Source organism: Antechinus flavipes, chromosome 1 (genome assembly GCF_016432865.1).
Source record: "Antechinus flavipes isolate AdamAnt ecotype Samford, QLD, Australia chromosome 1, AdamAnt_v2, whole genome shotgun sequence".
Lineage (NCBI taxonomy): Eukaryota > Metazoa > Chordata > Mammalia > Dasyuromorphia > Dasyuridae > Antechinus > Antechinus flavipes.
In genome coordinates this window covers 320073833-320083337 of record NC_067398.1, presented here as the reverse complement: position 1 = coordinate 320083337, position 9505 = coordinate 320073833, and the positions used below count along the sequence as shown (strand labels likewise).

General features: G+C 32.1%; 1 long non-coding RNA gene across 1 annotated transcript in view; it reads left to right on the top strand.

Annotated features, from left to right (window-relative positions):
* LOC127556069 (uncharacterized) overlaps positions 1–9505 on the top strand; it is a 37588-nt gene that overhangs the window by 1230 nt on the left and 26853 nt on the right. The window contains exon 2 of the long non-coding RNA XR_007952351.1: positions 770–1013. This is a non-coding gene — a long non-coding RNA (uncharacterized LOC127556069). The remainder of the gene's footprint in view (positions 1–769; positions 1014–9505) is intronic.

Genomic DNA, 9505 nt, shown 5'->3' with positions numbered 1-9505 from the left:
ATCAATCAATCATTTATTATGTACCTATGTGCCAAGTGCCATATTAAATGCAGAAGTCACTGCCTATTCAAAACTATTCATAAAGTAGATACAGACAGAATAAGCTAGAGGTCATCTCAGGGAAAAAAAAAGACACTAAAAAAAAAAGGAGTTGGGAAAGGATTCTTATAGAAGGAGTTTTAGCTAAGACTTGAAGGAAGACAGAAGGCAAAAATGAGGAAAAGTCACACCAGGGATGGGGTTCAATCAGGAAAAATGCCCAGTTTGGAAAAAGTATATTGTGTGTGAGGGACAGTAAGGAGATCAATCTCTGAATTACAGAATAAGTAGGAATGAATAAGGGATAAGAAGACTCTATAAAAACTATAACCCAATTTTAAAAAATCTATTTATCACATAGCTAGAGCATTCAGTGGAAAGAAAGGCTCTGGGTCTGGAGGTAAGATATGAGTTCTATTCTTACCTCAGACATTTGCTAGCTGTATAATTCTGGATAAATTATCTGACCTCTGTTTGCCTCAGTTGTCTTATCTATAAAATAATTATAATTAATATATGATATAATCAGATTAATTATATAATATTATGTAAAAAATTAATAACACTTCCCAGAGTTGTGATAGTCAAATGATCTAGTATGTTATAAGTCACTTAGCATAGTGTCTGGCTCATAGTAGGTGCTATCTGAATACCTGGTATTATTATATTTATTACATCAAGAAATTACAAAGAAACAACAACAAAAAAATAACCTCCCAATCTCTTTTAGGACTGAAGGGCAAAATGAAGAAAAGAAAGAATACACTGGTCTCCTCCCTCTCCCCCCCCAAATTGAAAATACTCCAATCAAGAGAGCCTTGTACGTGGTGATAGCAATATTATTTGATGAAGAATTGTGAATGACTTAGCTATTCTCAGTAATACAATAATCCAAGACAATCGCAAAGGACTAAAGATGAAGCATACTATCTGCCTCCAGAGAAAGAACTGATATAGATTGAATACAGACTGAGGTATGCTATTTTTAACTTTTTTTTCTTTTATTTGAATCTTCTTGTATAAAATGACTAATATGGAAATGTTTTGCATACTTGCCTATGTATAATTTACATCTGATTGCTTCCTGTCTGAGGCAGGGGGAAGAAGAGAGAGAGGCATCCAATTTGGAACTCAAAATTTTAAATTGTCATGTTTTTATAAATTAAAAAAGAAATTAAAAAGAAATTTTAAAAATTAAGAAGAAAAATGATATGGATGATATCCAAAAATTTTTAAAAATAGTAATTGATAAATTATAGAACTGGGGAAAAAAGCAAAGTTGGTGCTACTGTATTAAATTATACATATATATGATTTATATAGATTATACCAACATATATTTAAACAACTTTAATGCACTAGAGTTTCAGACTCATACACAATTCCAATATCCTTTTCTTGTTTTCTTTTTATGTGAGAATGTTGATGTTTGTTAATACCTTTGTAGTCTCTAATAAAAAATAAATTTAAAAAAACTTTTAAAAATTAAATGTTCACTGAATTGAATTCCATAAGTAAAAAAGCATGTGTAGTCATGGTGCCACTTTTAGTGCATTTTTAAATTTTATATAAAATGGATTTGGAAATGGACTCCATGAGGCAGCTATGGGACATTTTCATTTGCATTTATAGAATGGCAAGCTACTAGCATGCAAAAAAATAATTAAACCAATAGACCAATTGTTAAGGAATTTTTAAATAAGCAAAATTCTGATGTAGACAAAAACTGACTCCCCTATCTTCATTCTTTTTCACCTTAAGTGTCCTTATTGCCATTCTACTTTCCCAATTCAGGTATCTAGGTACTATCAAAATTTCTCTAAGGAATAAATTTGATAAACCAAATCATGCTAATGGCTTAGCAAACCTAATGCAGGTTTCATTCTCTCTCTCTCCCTTCTTTCTGTCTCTATTTCTTCTCTCTCTCTTTCTCATATATTTCTTCATCTCTCTATCCCTATCAATCTATATTTTTCCAAATATATGTTTGGTGTTTTTAGGTATACACTTTATGTGTACATACATTTGTACCTATTTCAAATATAGTTGGCAAACTGACCAGTTCCAACAAAGGTCACAGAGGAATATAGGCATGCATATCTGTGGAGTGTAACTGGAACACATGTTGTCAATAATAAAAAAAAAATCCTATTCAATTCATGTTTGAAACATGTAGTTGATTTTGGTTATGAGTCAGAGAAGAGAGAAGCAAGGTATGAATTATATAACATAGGCCATTGTCATTTTAAAATGGCCAAAAGTAAGTCTTTCTGATTAGCAGATTGATTATATGAATTCTTTGGTTTTGTAGTGAGCTGAAATATTATGAGACATTGCTTACATTTAAGAATAGTCTATTATTATAATAAAGCAAATGTAGGAAGGAATGCTTATTGCCACCTATTGGTTAAAGTGTAGAACTGAACAGGTTTCTGAATAATTTGCATATTCTAAAATCAGAAAACCTGAGCAAAAATAATCTGCTATTGATTGTTATTTTAATGATTTCAAGTTATAATTATTTATGAAAGGCTACCAAGTACTATTATAATAGAATTTTTTATAATCTAAAAATCATCTCTATAACTCTGATTAAAGGAAAAAATAGGATCAGAATGACATGTTTTATTGTATTTATTTATTTTTTTAATCACTGTGAAACACAGAAATGTTAATAAAATGTGCATTGATGTAATGGGCTTGAAACTCTTGAGTCGCTGCACTGAGGTCAAGACAATGGAGAACTTGAGGCTAACTACCAATTGGACAATACTCTATGGTTATATGCTTGGAAAATGGCCCTTCCCACTATCCTGTGCTGACTCAATGATTGGTATATACAGAGGATTGTAGAAGGGACTAGGGGGTGGAGTAAGACTAGCCGGAGTCACTTTGGCAGTAGAGGAGGAAGAAAGAGGTCGCGGAGATTCTGCTTCTATATAATTCAATCCTACCTCTAAAGACCAAGAATAAAGACTAAGGACTTTGGCTTATCCTGACTCTGGCTGATTCTAAGGTATCCATAGTGATAACGTGGTCATCACACATTGATCTTTGGAGAGTGAAAGACTGACTGATACAAGTTAATGAGCTATTTTAGGTTTTTCATTTGTTCCTGTGTTTCTTTTAGAAGTTATAAAGAAATGCATTTTCACTTTAAAATATTTATGAACAAATAAGAAGTTTTATAAAATGAATGATGATGTGATCAAATTTCAGTTAGATTTCAAACATAATCTGTCAATTTTTAATAAATAAATAAGCTTACTCTGGTGATTCTTAATTATGATGGCTACAGGGCAGGTTAAGCGACATGTAGGTTTACTTATCCAACTCTATATTTTTTTCTCTACAGAGACAAGTTTTAGGAATGGAAGGTTAGTTTATATTAAATTGTGATCCTGAAGAAAAGGCTACTTCCACCAAAATGGATAATAAAAATAAAGCCTCACAAAGAAACAGATTACATGATAAAAAGTACTTACTTCAAGGCTTCCATTGCGTCTCCATATCCTTTGATGGCAATTCTCTCTCTGGGGTAAATTACAATCCACCCAATTTTCTCTTCATGTCTTATTCTGATCTATGTCCTTCCATAAATCCTCCACAGAACACCTACCTAAAGGCTTAGGAAGTCTTCCCAAGGTCTTTTAATATCTCATGAATGCCTTTGCAATTCCTGGGTCACACATTTGTTATCTTCATCCTCATGAAATGATCAGATTCTTTGTTTTTCTTGTATACAAGTAGATATACTTATGTGTATATATGACATCAGGTTTTTTTTCTATTTGTGTGTGTGTATATTTTCATTAAAAATAAGCAACAACCTGTTTAGCCTTGTTATTCAAGTGATTTAAAATTGGTTTATTATTTTTATTTCAAGTAGAAAGTTTTTTATACATATAATTCTTTTTAATACACATCACTTTATGAATCATGTTGGGAAAGAAAAATCAGAGCAAAAAGAAAAAAAACATGGGAAAGAAAAAAAAAAGTAGTGAACACAGCATGTGCTGATTTACATTTAACCTCCATAATTCTTTTTCTCGATGGAGATGGCATTTGCTGTCCAAAATCTATTGGGATTGCCTTGGATCACTGAACCAAGTCTCTTTCATACTTGATCGTCACACATTTTTGCTGTTATTGTATACAATATATTCCTTGTTCTGCTTGTTTCACTCAGCATCAGTTTATGTAAATCTTTCTAAAATCAGCTTGTTCATCATTTTTATAGAAAAATAATATTCCATTATTTTCATATATTACAACTTAGCCATTCTTCAATTGATGGGCATCTACTAATTTTCCACAAAAAGAGCTGTTGCAAACATTTTTGCACATGTGGACTCTTTCCCCTTTTTGGGGATTTCCTTGGGATATAGACCTAGTAGTGGCATTGCTGGATCAAAGAGTATGCACAGTTTGATAGCCCTTTGTGCATATTTCCAGATTGTGCTCCAAAATATTTGGATCATTTCACACCACCACAAATAAAGCATTAGTGTACCAATTTTCCCACATCCCATCTAACATTTATCATTATCTTTTCCTGACATCTTAGCCAATCTGAGAGATGTAAGGTGGTACCTCTGAGTTGTTTTAATTTGCTTTTCTCTAAGCAACAGTGATTTGCTTTCACATGATTATAAATAGCTTTAATTTCGTCATCTGAAAATTTTCTGTTCATAAGTTTTGAGTATTAATCAATTGGAGAAGACTTGTATTCTTATAACTTTGACACAATTCTTTTGTTTTAATTAAAGCTTTTTATTTTCAAATTTTATTTTATCTTAAAGCTGCATTTTTTCAATATATACATGGATATTTTTTGACATTCACTCCTACAAAACTTTTTTTTTCTAATTTTCTCCTCCCACTCACCCTCTCCCCAAGTTGGCAAGTGATCCAATATATGTTAAACATACTTATCTCCACAAATATCATCTGCACAAGAAAAAGCAGATCAAAAAGGGGGAGGAAAGAGAAAGAAAACAAAATGCAAGCAAACAACAAAAAGAGTGAAAATACTATGTTGTAGTCCACATTCAGTTCCCACTGTTCTCTCTCTGAGTGCAGATGGCTTGTTCATCACAAGACCATTATAACTGGTCACCTCACTGTTGACAAGAGCCATGTCCATCAAAATTGATCACCATATAATCTTACTGCTGCCGTATATGATTTCCAGCTTCTGCTCATTTCACTTAGCATCAGTTCATGTTACTCTCTCCAGGCCTTTCTGAAATCATCCTGATGATAATTTCTTATAGAATAATATTCTATAACATTATAGACTAAATTTGTTCAGTCATTCTCCAGTTAATAGGCATCCTTTCAGTTTCCATTTTCACCCCTCTATAAAAGGGCTGGCACAAACATTTTTGCACATTCAGATCCCTTTCCCTCCTTTGTCCTTGTGTCCTTTAGGACAAGCCCAGTAGAAACGCTGCTGGATCAAAGGGTGTGCACAGTTTGACAGCCCTTTGGTCATAGTTCCAAACTGCTCCCCAGACTAAATGAATCAGTTCACAAATCCGCCAACAATGTATTGGTGTTCCATGGATCGACTATTCTATTTCTTAGCCAGTACAAAATGATTTTGGTGATCACTACTTTATAATATAATTTTAGGTCTGGTATAGCTAGGCTACCTTCATTTGCATTTTTCATTAATTCCCTTGAAATTCTTGACCACCACCTCCCTCAAATACCCCTGCCCTTTTGTACAGCCCCTTCCCCTTTCTTATATCTTTCCCCATTACTTCTGTTATCTCTTCTATTAGCCTCTCCTTTTCTTTTCCCCTTCCCCCTACAACTTCCTTATAGGGTGAAATAAGTTTCTCAATGAAGCCAAATATATGTAATATTCTCTCTTTGAGCCAAATCTAATGAGAGTAAGATTCACACAATGTTCATCCCCCTCCTTTCTTTCCCTCAATTATAATAGATCTTCTTTGCCTCTTTATGAGATGTAATTTCCCTCATTTTACTTCATTTTCCTCTTTTTCAGTACAATCCCCTTTCTACTTCTAGTTTCTTTTTTATATTAACACAATAAAATCAAATTACACCTGCCCTTTCTAAGTATACCCATAACAGAGATATAATTCTCAACAGTTCTTTCCTTATTATGCTTCTCTTGAGTTCTGTGTTTGGAGATCAATTTTTTTGTCCATCTCTAGTCTTTTCTCAGAAATAAATGAAATTCACCTGTATTACTGAATGCCTATCTTCTTCTCTGAAAGATAATGCTCAGTTTAGTTGGATAGTTGATTCTTGGCTGCAATCCAAGTTTCTTTTACTTTCAGAATATCAGGTTCCAGACCCTTCAATCCTTTAAGGTAGAAGCTGTGAGGTCCTGTATATTCCTAATTGTTGCTCCTCAATATTTTAATGGTTTCCTTCTGGCTTCTTGCAATATTTTTTTTTCCTTGATGCAATAATTCTGAACTTTAGTTATACTATTCCTTGAAGTTTTCATTTTGGGATCTCTTTTAAAAGGTAATCAGTGAATTATTTCAATGGTTATTTTACCTTCTGGGTCTAAGACATCAGGGCAGTTTTCCTTTATGATTTCCTGTAAGATAATGTCTAGGTTCTTTTTTCCCTCATGTCTTTCAGGAAGTCCAATAATCCTTAGATTGTCTCTCCTAGATCTATTTTCCAGGTCAGTTTTATTTTCCAATAATGCATTTTACATTTTCTTCTATTTTTTTCTTTTTTATTTTGGTTTTATTTCACTGATTCTTAATTGAGTCATTCATTTTCATTTGTTCAGTTCTAATTTTCAGTGAATTATTTTTAGTTATCTTTTTTTAACTCCATTTATATTTGGCCAATTGAATTATTAAATGAGTTGTTTTGTTCAATGGATTTTTTTTCCATTTCACAAATTCTGTTTTTCAAGGAGTTGTTTTCTTTTTCCATTTTATCAAATTCTATTTGTAAGGAGTTATATGCTTTCTCCATTTTGCAAAGTCTATTTTGTAAGGAGTTATTTGCTTTTTCCATTTCACTAAATCTATTTTTAAAGATTTTCTTCAGATAATTTCTGTTTCTTTCCAAACCTTCTTGCAAAGTTCTCATTTCCTTTCCCTATTTTTCTTTTAACTCTTTTTTTAGGATCTTTTTTGAATTCTTCCAACCAGAGTGAGATGAGGACCAATTCATATCACACTTTGGGGCTTCATCTGGATTCAATCTGCTCAGGGTTTGAAATCTATTCTTCTCTTTCTCCATAAAACTATCTGTAGTCAGAGTTCTTTTTGCTTTTTTACATTTTTTTTAAAGGTTGCAATTTGCTTTTAGGACAAATGAGAGATTGTCAAGCTTCTTCTACAGGTAAAAATTGCTATGCTGGGTCAGTACTAACTAACTTTCATTCCTAGGTGGGTGTGGCCAGGTCCCATGTTGTTCCAGGATTCAGGGTATCACTATTTGTTTTTTTAATTTGTGTTGGATAAGCTAATCTGCTCATGTAGTAGCAACCAGGACAGAGTAGCCAACACTGCTGTAGATTGTTCCCATTATATTCCTTGGTTCACAGGACCCACACCACCCTGATTGCAACATGCCCAATTGAAACAGATCTTTTCTGAAGTTCTTCCAAAATATCTTCTGCTGTAAATTTGTTGCACTCCAAATATTTGTGGGTTGTGTCATTCTAAAACCAGTTTAAAGGCTTGATTGAGTGTTGATCTGAAGGACATCAGGGAGAGCTCAAATAAAGACATGTCTCCTCTCTGCCATCTTGACTCCACCTCCATACAATTCTTTATATATTTTAGAAATGAGACCTTTATCAGAAACACTAGTTGTGAAGATTTTCCCCAGCTTTGTACTGTCCTTTTAATCTTGTTTCTGTTGGTTTGGTTTGTGCAAAAACTTTTTTAACTTAATGTAATCAAAGTTGTCCATTTTGCCTTTCATAATGTTCTCTAGTTCTTCTTGGTCATAAATTCCTCATTTTTCCAAAAACCTAATAAGTAAATTATCCCTTGCTCTCCTAATTTGTTTATGGTATCATACTTCATGCCCCAGTCATGTACCCATTTTGACCTTATTTGAGTATGGAGTATGAGATGTAGGTCTATGCCAAGTTCCTGATATTATTTTCCAGTTTTCCCAACAATTTTTGTCAAATGGTTAGTTCTTATTCTAGAAGCTGAAGTTTGGTAGTTTATCAAACAGTAGATTACTACAGACCTTCGCAAGTATTTTTTTTTAAATTAATCTGTTCCTCTTACCATTCCCGAGGATACAAAGACAAATCTCTCAATAAATGTCTATATAATTTGACAAAACAAATACCATTTTGGTCAATTCCAAAAACATATGCTTCTTTATTTAAGCCTATCATCTCTCTATCTTTATCTTTACTCTTTTAGACCTCAAGTTCAATGTTAAATTGGCCAAAATTATAAAACCTTTCAAAGTTATTTTTTTCTAATATGTTATGAACATTGCATAAAGTACTCTTCTAGTTTTGTTCATTTTAGTCTGCATTAATTCTCAAAGATTTTCCTAATTTCCTCTGAAGTAACCCATTTTTTTTTTATTTCTTATGGTAAAATATTATTCACAAATGATAATTTAAGTATTACCCAATGTAGCACTTAGCTAATATCCAATATTTCTCTATCATGACTCTAAACATTTTTGTATGTCTAGTCTCTACCCTCCTTTCTCTATTGTCTTTGGAGTATAGAATTAGTAGTAGTATGCCTAGGTCAAAGAAAATATATTCATATTTTTGTAACTTTCTGAGCATAATTTCCAAATGCTTTATAGATAGTCCAAATCAAACCTCCAATAATAGTATATTAGTGAAGCTGTTTTTCCTTAGCACTCTGTTTCCAATATTTTCCTCTTTTGTCATCTTTGCCAATCTGACAGATATGAAGTAGAACACCAAAGTTGCTTTAATTCATATCTATAATTATTAATGATTTAAAGTGTATTTTACATTATTATTCATCATTAATTTAATAAAACATTCATGAAGAGCTTATTATGAACAAAACACAGTATAATAGCTCAGTTTTTTTTTTAATTTTGTTGAGATATGGTGATGGTCCATGAAATTATGAAATATATGGTTCTGAAACAATAACAACATAAATTTCTGAGTTGATAAAATGGTAAAGAGCAAAATGATTATTTCCAATGTGATTGGATAATGGTATATGATGATAATTTAAAACTTTTTCTTCATATCAAAATATCATACCTCAGAATATCCTCTACTTTAATTACATCTCCTCAGAAAGCTATCTCAAGTTAAAAAATAATCTATGCATCCATGATCATAGTTCATAAGCACCTACTAATGATTTTAATTTTACCTATTAAGCAGACTACATATGTTGAAGACAGAGACACTTAATTATTTAGCTAAACTAAAAAAAAAAGTAGAAATAGAGTTTTTTCTTCATACATCTAAATTGAATTTTACCACAAA